A 12,543-nucleotide genomic window follows, 5' to 3' on the forward strand; every position below is an offset into this window, starting at 1 on the left:
CACGCAAGATCTCACCCCGTGGGGTCAAAATGATCACAAGAACGGTGAGCAAAAATCCCAGAACCACACGGGGGGACCTAGTGAATGACCTGCAGAGAGCTGGGACCAAAGTAACAAAGCCTACCATCAGTAACACACTACGCCGCCAGGGACTCAAATCCTGCAGTGCCAGACGTGTCCCCCTGCTTAAGCCAGTACATGTCCAGGCCCATCTGAAGTTTGCTAGAGTGCATTTGGATGATCCAGAAGAGGATTGGGAGAATGTCATATGGTCAGATGAAACCAAAATATAACTTTTTGGTAAAAACTCAACTCGTCGTGTTTGGAGGACAAAGAATGCTGTGTTGCATCCAAAGAACACCATACCTACTGTGAAGCATGGGGGTGGAAACATCATTCTTTGGGGCTGTTTTTCTGCAAAGGGACCAGGACGACTGATCCGTGTAAAGGAAAGAATGAATGGGGCCATGTATCGTGAGATTTTGAGTGAAAACCTCCTTCCATCAGCAAGGGCATTGAAGATGAAACGTGGCTGGGTCTTTCAGCATGACAATGATCCCAAACACACCGCCCGGGCAACGAAGGAGTGGCTTCGTAAGAAGTATTTCAAGGTCCTGGAGTGGCCTAGCCAGTCTCCAGATCTCAACCCCATAGAAAATCTTTGGAGGGAGTTGAAAGTCCGTGTTGCCCAGCGACAGCCCCAAAACATCACTGCTCTAGAGGAGGAATGGGCCAAAATACCAGCAACAGTGTGTGAAAACCACTGACTTACATAAAATGTTTGACCTGTGTCATTGCCAACAAAGGGTATATAACAAAGTATTGAGAAACTTTTGTTATTGACCAAATACTTATTTTCCACCATAATTTGCAAATAAATTCATAAAAAATCCTACAATGTGATTTTCTGGATTTTTTTTTCTCATTTTGTCTGTCATAGTTGACGTTTACTTATCTATGATGAAAATTACAGGCCTCTCTCATCTTTTTAAGTGGGAGAACTTGCACAATTGGTGGCTGACTAAAAACTTTTTTCCCCCACTGTATATGTGCTTTCTTGAGCAGGGGGATCTTGTGTGCGCTGCAGGATTTCAGTCCTTCACGGTGTAGTGTGTAACCAATTGTTTTCTTGGTGACTATTGTCCCAGCTGCCTTGAGATCATTGACAAGATCCTTGCGTGTAGTTCTGGGCTGATTCCTCACCGTTCTTATGATCATTGCAACTCCATGAGGTGAGATCTTGCACGGAGCCCCAGGCCGAGGGAGATTGACAGTTCTGTTGTGTTTCTTCCATTTGCGAATAATCGCACCAACTGTTGTCACCTTCTCACCAAGCTGCTTGGCGATGGTCTTGTAGCCCATTCCAGCCTTGTGTAGGTCTACAATCTTGTCCCTGACATCCTTGGAGAGCTCTTTGGTCTTGGCCATGGTGGAGAGTGGAATCTGATTGATTGATTGCTTCTGTGGACAGGTGTCTTTTAAACAGGTAACAAACTGAGATTAGGAGCACTCCCTTTAAGAGTGTGCTCCTAATCTCAGCTCGTTACCTGTATAAAAGACACCTGGGAGCCAGAAATCTTTCTGATTGAGAGGGGGTCAAATACTTATTTCCCTCATTAAAATGCAAATCAATTTATAACATTTTTGACATGCGTTTTCTGGAGTTTTTTGTTGTTATTCTGTCTCTCACTGTTAAAATAAACCTACCATTAAAATTATAGACTGATCATGTCTTTGTCAGTGGGCAAACGTACAAAATCAGCAGGGGATCAAATACTTTTTTCCCTCACTGTACATGCTTTGTAAGTAGGAAAACCTGCAAAATCGGCAGTGTATCAAATACTTGTTCTCCCCACTGTATGTCGTTCCAGCTATTGTTTAGTTAGCTATCCAGGTAGCAACAAGCTAGCTACATTTCGAGTACAGTAGCCACTATCTACCTAACGTTAACGCTTCAGATAATGAGGTTAGAAAAACAGCTGAATGGTAGGTAGCTAGCTGGCATAATTCCAGGTACTCTTAAGCGTGAAATAACATTGGAAACAACTATCCTCAGTTGCTAATAGTTACCAGTAGCTACCCGCTAGCTAGCTAGCTTTATTGGTCCAGGTAGTGGGTTAGCTAGCCTCGTGCTTCACCGGGCTCAGCCGAATACAATACTTACCTACAATAACTACCTAGATAAACTACCTACAATACCTAACTACAATACCTACCTACAATCTAAATACATGGTTTAAGCTTTACTCAACACCATATAAGAAGCCAAGCTTACCACCTGCTAGAGAAACACAACCTCACCCGACCACATGAGGGAGGAGGAATCTAAGACCCTTTATAACACCTGAGTTGTTTGGATTCAAAATTTGAGTTGCTGACCAATAGCATTACTGTAAAGTTAACCTCCAATCAGATATCAGACATGCAGACCTGTAAAGACAACAGAACCTCTGCTTCTCAGAGGTGAGACAGAATGGGGGTTGGAGAATAACACAGAAAAAGCTGAATTCAAGGAATCCTTACATACAGTTGATAAGAGTCACTTCGGGGGCTGCCTTACACTTCACTCTTAGCAAAAAGGGTTCCAAAAGGGATCTGTGGCTGTCCCCATAGGAGAACCCTTTTTAGTTCCAGGTAGAACCTTTATTGGTTCCAGGTATAACCATTTTGGGTTCAATGTAGAACCCTCTGTGGAAAGGGTTCTACATGGAATCAAAAAGGGTTCGACATGGAACCTAAAAGGGTTTTTCAAAGGGTGCTCCTTTGGAGACAGCCGAATAACCCTTTTAGGTTCTAGATAGCACCTTTCTTTCTATGAGTGTTGTATAATATTAAGAGTAAGACAACAGATGTCTTGATGGAGTTTTTTCCATTACTATAGTTATCGCGGTACCACCATGTGATCTGACCAGGGACAACTCTGGGCCCTATTTATAGGCTATAACTAGGGCTTTCGGTTTTTCATGGTGTTAACATGGTCAGGAAAAACTCCTGACCTATACTGTGATCCAAAATGCATAGTTTTGACCAGTCCGAAAGGGGTCAGGGTCATGTCCCAATAGAAGAAACTTGGCAACTGGGTTGTCATGTATGTGAAGTGCACACTCCTTCTCATCTCCCTATCCTCTCTCTCTCTACATAAAAGTCTCTCACTCTAACTTACTATTCTCTATCTAAATGTCTCTCACTGTAACTTGCTTTTCTCTCTTCAAACGTGCAGAGGTCACTGTTTTAATGCATCCTGCATCACAATTCTTTGTTATTAACCTGCTCCCTCTTCCAGGATGTGGCAGACACGGTGGTGTCACTTTATATTAGAGGCTGCTTCCCCGAGGGACACACAGCCAGAGTACATACAGCTCTCAGTTCAGAGCTCTCTGGCTTGTCGCTAATGTTAGTCTAGCTCACTCACTTAGCCCATCTGACCAGAACTATTGTTAAACATACAGTATCACTAAGTGAACTTCTCTGAACTTCGCTGGTGTTTTCAACTTAACATCACTGAGCTAATATTAGTGTTTATTACTTTTATTATTAACCTACAGGTAATTTATAATTGTGGACCTTCTTTTTTTGCACATAGATGTGACCCCCTTCCTACAGGATGTTGGCTGGTTTGTTCTGATTGGATATCTTAATTTTACTACCTTTGGTTTGGTCTGTAGACTGGTCAACAATTGATTTTGAATACAAACAAGTCAGATCTGGTATAAATGGAATGAAGATCTGTTGTTCTCTCTCATCCTATATCCTGTCACTTTGGAGAACGGTTGTATGATATTTTCTAATTTCCCTCAGGCCTAGTAGGCATCTCTTTGTTCATGCTTTGTCTTCTAAGTTAACTTTTGGGTCTAAATGCCTAGAATTATTATTTGTTAATGTCAGTATTGCCTTGTACCTTAAGCTTTATGCCTTGTAGTTGAATCCATTCCTTTTACGAAGTTATTAAAAAATATTTGCTTTGATATTTGCTTCTCATGACCATTCCTTGATCTTAATCAGCTAAACACATAACTCTTGATTGCACATGGAGTCAGATATTCCATTTAGACATTGTCAACATACAAATTGCATAGTGTTATTACGGGTCGCAGGTGAGGTGTATATATATATATATTAGGGCTGTCAAAAATAGCGCGTTAACGACGTTAATTAGTTGTTTGCTGTTAATTACGTCAATTTTTTTAACGCATTTCACGCATGCGCAGTGTGACAAATTATTCAGGTCAGGAAAGTGGTTGGGAGCTAGAGGCGAGATGGAGCAAGGTGAGCAAAGTGGGCCTATTGACGGATTCAAATATAAAAAGAATGATGATGGTACAGTTAACAAGTACAAGGTTATTTGCAAGATTTGTAAGGAGTTTCAATTTCACCGGAGCTGTTCAAGCTTGAAGTACCATGTCAACGCCAAACATGCGTTTGCTGGGCCGTCAGATTCAGCAAGTGGTTTGCGCCAGACCACGCTGAATGTTTGCAGGCAATTAACAAAATCAACCTCAGATAATTTGACCAACACAATAGCAAAATGGATTGCAAAGGATTGTAGACCCATTAGCATTGTAGAAGACTCAGGTTTCCTTGATGTTTTGCAAGTGGCGTCTCAAGACTCATTCTATAAGCCACCGTCAAGAGCCACAGTTATGAAGAAAATCCACGAGCTCTATGAAAACGAAAAAGAAAAAAGGAAAGAGGTCTTGGCTCAAGTAAATCATATCGCCCTGACAGGAGACCATTGGACATCAGTGAGTAACAACAATTACCTCGGAGTAACTGCACATTTAATCAGTGACACGTGGGAACTGAAGTCTTTTGCGCTGACTATATTAAAAACTGAGGAGCGTCATTTTGCGGAGGCTTGTAAAGAACAGTTCCTGTCTGTTGCACGTGAGTGGGACATCGTATGCATTTCAGAAAAAAAATGGTTAGGATTCAGGTGTAATTGCAAATAGTGATTAATCATGATTAATCCACTGAAAATTCTGATTAATTTGATTAAAAATTTTAATCATTTGACAGCCCTAATATATATATATATATATATATATATATATATATATATATATATATATATATATATATATATATATATATATATACTTATATATCAAATTTTACTTCACTACAGTAAATGGCGACCTCCGACTTGTTGAATCTTATGGATAATTTGGAGTATTATTGATAACTTTGGAGGTCCGGTCCAATTCAGGTGAGTTAAGGTAGAGGATTGCTGTATCCTTCAGTGTTGCACCCGTGGGTCTGTAGGAAGTTTTGATTATTTATTACAGATCAATTCCCCGATATATAACGAACACGTAGCCTACACAATGGATAAATTGCAAGCTACATACCTTTTTAAGTTAAGGGAATATTGTATTCATGATTAGGCTCAAAAGCTGATCAAGAAAGAAAAGAATAGTCTTAACATTAATTCGACAAGCGATGAAATACTTGATTACTGGCAAACAATTGGCATGCATAAAAAGGAGCTGGAGAAAAACACCATTCTAGAGGTTAGTGTGCATTTGCAAACACCAAAACAGGGAATTGGAGGGAAATATATGCATTTTGTAAAAAGCGTTAGTGTTTTTAGCTTTAGCCTTAGCAGTGCGTTGGAATGTGTTGAGAAGTTGTGTGACAGCGAGTTCAAAGCCATTTGGGAACAGTTCAATGCCAGTGGGGCACTGACGCACCACAAGCTCCAAGCAAACAACAACGTTATGTAAGTATAAATCTCCACCAATACGTAGTGGGCAGTACAGGCCAACAGGACAGAGGAGAAGAGAGTGTAAAATACTTCTTAGATGCTGTCATTGGTGAAATGCCAGAACGATTCAGCGAACTCAACAGCCAACTGGTGGAGGCCCTGTGTGCCCTTGACTCAGAGAGCAATGACTTTCTAGATGTGAAAAAGGTGAAACCACTGCTGGATCTAAGCAAAACAGATTTGGTGGAAGCTGGGTTTAGTGTCGCTTGACAGTTTTTGCAGAATAAAATTGCCGGCTCTGGCTCCAATGAGGACAAATGGACCCCACTTAATATCCTGTAACGCGACAACTAATTTTCCACTTTGTCAAATGTGTTCAGTCAACACAGAAGAAGCATGCTACACCCGAGGAAAGCTCAACTAATCCAACTGGTATTTGAGGGGGATCTTACAAAGAAGATTTCAGGGGGAATGGAATGATGACTCAGGAAGTTCCACAGAGCATCGAGGAGGCTGCAACTCTTCTGAAAATGTAAGAAACAATCTAGCTGGTTGGTTTTATCAAAATCTTGGTGGTATAGCCAGTGGCATCATTTCAGCAAAAATCTAGGGTATGGAATGCTAAAATGACTTCCTTAGCCACCAGCCTAGGTTTAACAGCCTTGCTTTAGTGTGTAGGGCATTGTACATGGTGCTGATAGAGCGTGGCTGAGATTTTGCACCAACCTGTCACTTCTTGGTCAAAAGTGGTCTCAGCATTTGAACCTTTATGTTTATTGTGGTATAGCGTGATATAAGCAGACTTCCATATAATTCCAATGCAAGAACTCAAATTACGCCACTTAGTATAGCTAGTATAGAGTTACAGTTCATAGAAGGAAATCAGTCAAGTAAAATAAATTCATTAAGCCCTAATCTATGGATTTCACATGACTTGGCAGGGGTGCAGCCATGGATTGGCCTGGGAGGGCATAGGCCCACCCATTTGGGAGCCAGGCCCACCCACTGGGGAGCCAGGCTTAGCCAATCAGAAATAGTTTTTCCCCACAAAAGAGATTTATTACAAACAGAAATACTCCTCAGCACCCAACCTCCCCTCCTCAGACGATCCTGCTGGTGAAGAAGCCGGATGTGGAGGTCCTGGGCTGGTGTGGTTACATGTGGTCTGCAGTTGGACGTACTGCCAAATTCTCTAAAACGATGTTGGCTTATGGTAGAGAAATGAACATTAAATTCTCTGGCAACAGCTCTGTTGGACATTCCTGCAGTCAGCATGCCAATTGCATGCTCCCTCATAACATGAGACATCTGTGGCATTGTGTTGTGACAAAACAGCACATTTTAGAATGGCCTTTTATTGTCCTCAGCACAAGGTGCACCTGTGTAATGGTCATGCTGTTTAATCAGCTTCTTGATATGCCACACATGTCAGGTGGATGGATTATCTTGGCAAAGGAGAAATGCTCACTAACAGGGATGTAAACAAATTTGTACACAATATTTGAGGGAAATACGTTTTTGTGCGTATGGGAAATTTCTGGGATCTTTTATTTCAGCTCATGAAACATGGGACTGTGATGGAAAATGTTATCATGTGAAGAGACAGCCTTGAAAATGTTCATCTTGTCTTGGTGTCATAAATAATCCTTGGTTCCTGCCTGGGCTTGGTAAAGATATGAGGGGGGAGGGGGGGCACATGACCCTCTCCTTAGGACCATCTGGTGGAACACACAGAATATGTTCTATAAATTAAGATAGGAGATGGTGCCAGACACATGCCGTAACAAACCCTATGAACTATGCCTATGTAATGTGTCTGTTTGCAGTATATAAGAGATCTAATGGGACTTCCCAGAGGGAGCTCACTTCAGACTGGTACTTTATGCATCTAAGTTTGACTGTGACCTCTCCAGCTTGCTGTTAGTAAACAATTGCTCATTTAAGATTGACTTTCAGTGTCCCATGTGTAGAATTTCCACGACAATTTGGCGTCAACGGACAGGATGGTTGATTCTGCCTGCTGAGAGTTCCAGTGGGGGTCTGCGAGGAAAACCGGTGGCGCATTTTATGAAGCGTGAGGGAAATTCCCGTCTGACCAAAAGAGGACGAGGACCCGCCCAGACCCTTACTGTGAGCTACCCAGGAGAAGACACATCATCCACAAACAATTGAGGTACATGTCTTCTGAATTTCAGAAAGTCTATTTAAATTAATTTGTATATATTTTTTAAATTAATAATAATGATGAGCTTCATGAGGAATGCTTTACCAACAGTCTTGAAGGAGTTCCCACATATGCTGAACATTTGTTGGCTGCTTTTCCTTCACTCTGTGGTCCAACTCATCCCAAACCATCTCAATTGGGTTGAGGTCGGGTGACTGTGGAGGCCAGGTCATCTGATGCAGCACTCCATCACTCTCCTTCTTGGTCAAATAGCCCTTACACAGCCTGGAGGTGTGTTTTGGGTCATTGTCCTGTTGAAAAACTAATGATAGTCCCACTAAGCGCAAACTAGATGAGATGGCGTATCGCTGCAGAATGCTGTGGTAGCCATGCTGGTTAAGTGTGCCTTGAATACTAAATAAATTACTGACAGTGTCACCAGCAAAGCACCCCCACTCCATCACACCTCCTCCTCCATGGGAACTACACATGCGGAGATCATCCATTCACCTACTCTGTATCTCACAAAGACACGGCAGTTGGAACCAAAAATCTCAAATTTGGACTCATCAGACCAAAGGACAAATTTCCACCAGTTTAATGTCCATTGCTCGTGTTTCTTGGCCAAGCAAGTCTCTTCTTATTATTGGTGTCCTTTAGTAGTGGTTTCTTTGCAGCAATTCGACCATGAAGGCCTGATTCACACAGTCTCCTCTGAACAGTTGATGTTGAGATGTGTCTGTTACTTGAACTCTGAGAAGCATTTATTTGGGCTGCAATCTGAGGTGCAGTTAACTCTAATGATCTTATCCTCTGCAGCAGAGGTAACTCTGGGTCTTCCTTTCCTGTGCCGGTCCTCATGAGAGCCAGTTTCATCATTGCGCTTGATGGTTTTTGCAACTGCACTTGAAGAAACGTTCAGTTCTTGAAATGTTCCGGATTGACTGACCTTCATGTCTTAAAGTAATGATGGACTGTTGTTTCTCTTTGCCTATTTGAGCTGTTCTTGCCATAATATGGACTTAGTCTTTTACCAAATAGGGCTGTCTTCTGTATATCACACCTACCTTGTCACAACACATCTAATTGGCTCAAACGCATTAAGAAGAAAATGAATTCCACAAATTAACTTTTAACAAGGCACAGCTGTTAATTGAAATGCATTCCAGGTGACTACCTCATGAAGCTGGTTGAGAGAATGCCAAGCGTGTGCAAAGCTGTCATCAAGGCAATGGGTGGCTACTTTGAAGAATCTCAAATATAAAATATATTTTGATTTGTTTAACACTTTTTTGGTTACTACATGATTCCATATGTTTTATTTCATAGTTTTGATGTCTTCACTATTATTCTATAATGTAGAACATAGTAAAAAATAAAGAAAAACCCTGGAATGAGTAGGTGTGGCTAAACTTTTGACTGGTAATGTATATGTACGTGAAAGATACATATGGTGCATAGGAAGTAACAACAGAGAATCGCTGAAGATGCACATGGAGTAATAAGGGAGATTACTAAGTGTGTTTGGGAATAGTACTAAGTGAATGTGGATGTGAGAGTTGTGTGAGTGTGGAAAGGAGGTTTGAAATTTGGATAATAAGCTGATTGATTTAAATTGGGATAATAAGCTGATTTGAATTTGGATAATAAGATGATTGAAATTTAGCTATTAAGTACTGAGTGAATGAGATCGGTCAGGGGACTAGCTCCGGTGTGAAAGAGGTCTGAATGAAAATCCCAACCAGTTCTGTGTGAGCTGAGTTTTTCGATCTATAACGTTATCTACGGTTCTGTTATCTAGTGGTTCCGTCCACCACCGCCCCATCGTAGTCTGGGACTACTAGCATGAGGTGTTATTATATATGTATAGGAAGTAGCATCAAGAACCGTTGAAGATACATATGGTGCATAGGATGTAACGATAGAAAAGTCTACGTGGTCTGAACCACTGATAATAGCACTTGTGTTATTGTTATTGTAGGCATTTAGGAATTGTTGAAGATGCACATGGGGTGGTGTGGATGTAAATACCTAAGTCCACCACCGCCCGTCGGATCTACAGGTAGAGGATAACATGTCTCAGGATCTCAGTTGAGGGTAACATGTCTCATTAGTAACGAGGATAACATGTCTCAGAGGGTAAGATGACTCAATAGAGATAACGAAGATAACATGTCTCATCAGTGGAGTTTGATGGTATAACGTTATTATCTATGCAGAGAAATTAAAGGAGAAAGTACTATTCCCGAATGTGCTGTTACTAGAGATAAAGTAACATATGAAGAGTATATTTAATGGGTTACTAGATTTAATAAAGTAACAATATATGAATGTATAATGGGCTACTAGAGTTTAACTTGCTAGGTAGAGACTTTTTATGGACAGAGCACACCATCTATAGGGTACTGATAAATAGTGACAGCCCAGTTATAGTGAAAGTTGATCCCAGAAAGAGACTCTAGTCTTGAGAGCTACCTTAAAAAAAGGAAGCTCACAGAAAGTTTATCTCTTCCCTTCTGAATTGGCCAATGTATTTTATAAATTCAGCGCATTACATGTTAATCTTAAAATAATAGACATTTAATAAGTGTGAAGCAGAAAGTGACTATCCAACAGAAAATTGTAATAAATATATAGAGTAACATTGTTAGGGTAGACTAAAATGAAAACAATGCCTTCCAATACAAAGAAAGTTATCATGTTTGATTTGTTTTGTTTTGTTTTTAGACCTTACAATAGGGGTGAAAGCATACAGTGGGGAAAAAAGTATTTAGTCAGCCACCAATTGTGCAAGTTCTCCCACTTAAAAAGATGAGAGAGGCCTGTAATTTTCATCATAGGTACACGTCAACTATGACAGACAAATTGAGATTTTTTTTTCCAGAAAATCACATTGTAGGATTTTTAATGAATTTATTTGCAAATGATGGTGGAAAATAAGTATTTGGTCAATAACAAAAGTTTCTCAATACTTTGTTATATACCCTTTGTTGGCAATGACACAGGTCAAACGTTTTCTGTAAGTCTTCACAAGGTTTTCACACACTGTTGCTGGTATTTCGGCCCATTCGTCCATGCAGATCTCCTCTAGAGCAGTGATGTTTTGGGGCTGTCGCTGGGCAACACAGACTTTCAACTCCCTCCAAAGATTTTCTATGGGGTTGAGATCTGGAGACTGGCTAGGCCACTCCAGGACCTTGAAATGCTTCTTACGAAGCCACTCCTTCGTTGCCCGGGCGGTGTGTTTGGGATCATTGTCATGCTGAAAGAGCCAGCCACGTTTCATCTTCAATGCCCTTGCTGATGGAAGGAGGTTTTCACTCAAAATCTCACGATACATGGCCCCATTCATTCTTTCCTTTACACGGATCAGTCGTCCTGGTCCCTTTGCAGAAAAACAGCCCCAAAGCATGATGTTTCCACCCCCATGCTTCACAGTAGGTATGGTGTTCTTTGGATGCAACTCAGCATTCTTTGTCCTCCAAACACGACGAGTTGAGTTTTTACCAAAAAGTTCTCTTTTGGTTTCATCTGACCATATGACATTCTCCCAATCCTCTTCTGGATCATCCAAATGCACTCTAGCAAACTTCAGACGGGCCTGGACATGTACTGGCTTAAGCAGGGGGACACGTCTGGCACTGCAGGATTTGAGTCCCTGGTGGCGTAGTGTGTTACTGATGGTAGGCTTTGTTACTTTGGTCCCAGCTCTCTGCAGGTCATTCACTAGGTCCCCCCGTGTGGTTCTGGGATTTTTGCTCACCGTTCTTGTGATCATTTTGACCCCACGGGGTGAGATCTTGCGTGGAGCCCCAGATCGAGGGAGATTATCAGTGGTCTTGTATGTCTTCCATTTCCTAATAATTGCTTCCCCAAGCTGCTTATCTATTGCAGATTCAGTCTTCCCATCCTGGTGCAGGTCTACAATTTTGTTTCTGGTGTCCTTTGACAGCTCTTTGGTCTTGGCCATAGTGGAGTTTGGAGTGTGACTGTTTGAGGTTGTGGACAGGTGTCTTTTATACTGATAACAAGTTCAAACAGGTTCCATTAATACAGGTAACGAGTGGAGGACAGAGGAGCCTCTTAAAGAAGAAGTTACAGGTCTGTGAGAGCCAGAAATCTTGCTTGTTTGTAGGTGACCAAATACTTATTTTCCACCATAATTTGCCAATAAATTCATAAAAAATCCTACAATGTGATTTTCTGGAGAAAAAAATTCTCAATTTGTCTGTCATAGTTGACGTGTACCTATGATGAAAATTACAGGCCTCTCTCATCTTTTTAAGTGGGAGAACTTGCACAATTGGTGGCTGACTAAATACATTTTTTCCCCACTGTATATATATATATATATATATATATATATATATATATCGTTATCATACAGTTGACACCTAAGCCTATAGGCCTATGCATGCAATTCCCTGATACATTTAGTGCTCATATCTCTGACAGCTGAACCGTGAAGTGGACAATTATAATTGTAGGAAAGTAGCCTAAAAAACGAATCCAAAAATAGGATATAAAGTTTTGCACATGCTACACATCAAAACACAAGACAAAGTGTTTTGTAATTTGTTATAGCTGTTTTTAAGGACACGTAAATGTGGCTCATTTAACGAACATCCCTCGTTTATTGATGGCGCTGGCTGCGTCAGGTCGGATCTGAATGTAT

Source organism: Coregonus clupeaformis, chromosome 35 (assembly GCF_020615455.1).
Source record: "Coregonus clupeaformis isolate EN_2021a chromosome 35, ASM2061545v1, whole genome shotgun sequence".
Classification (NCBI taxonomy): Eukaryota; Metazoa; Chordata; class Actinopteri; order Salmoniformes; family Salmonidae; genus Coregonus; species Coregonus clupeaformis.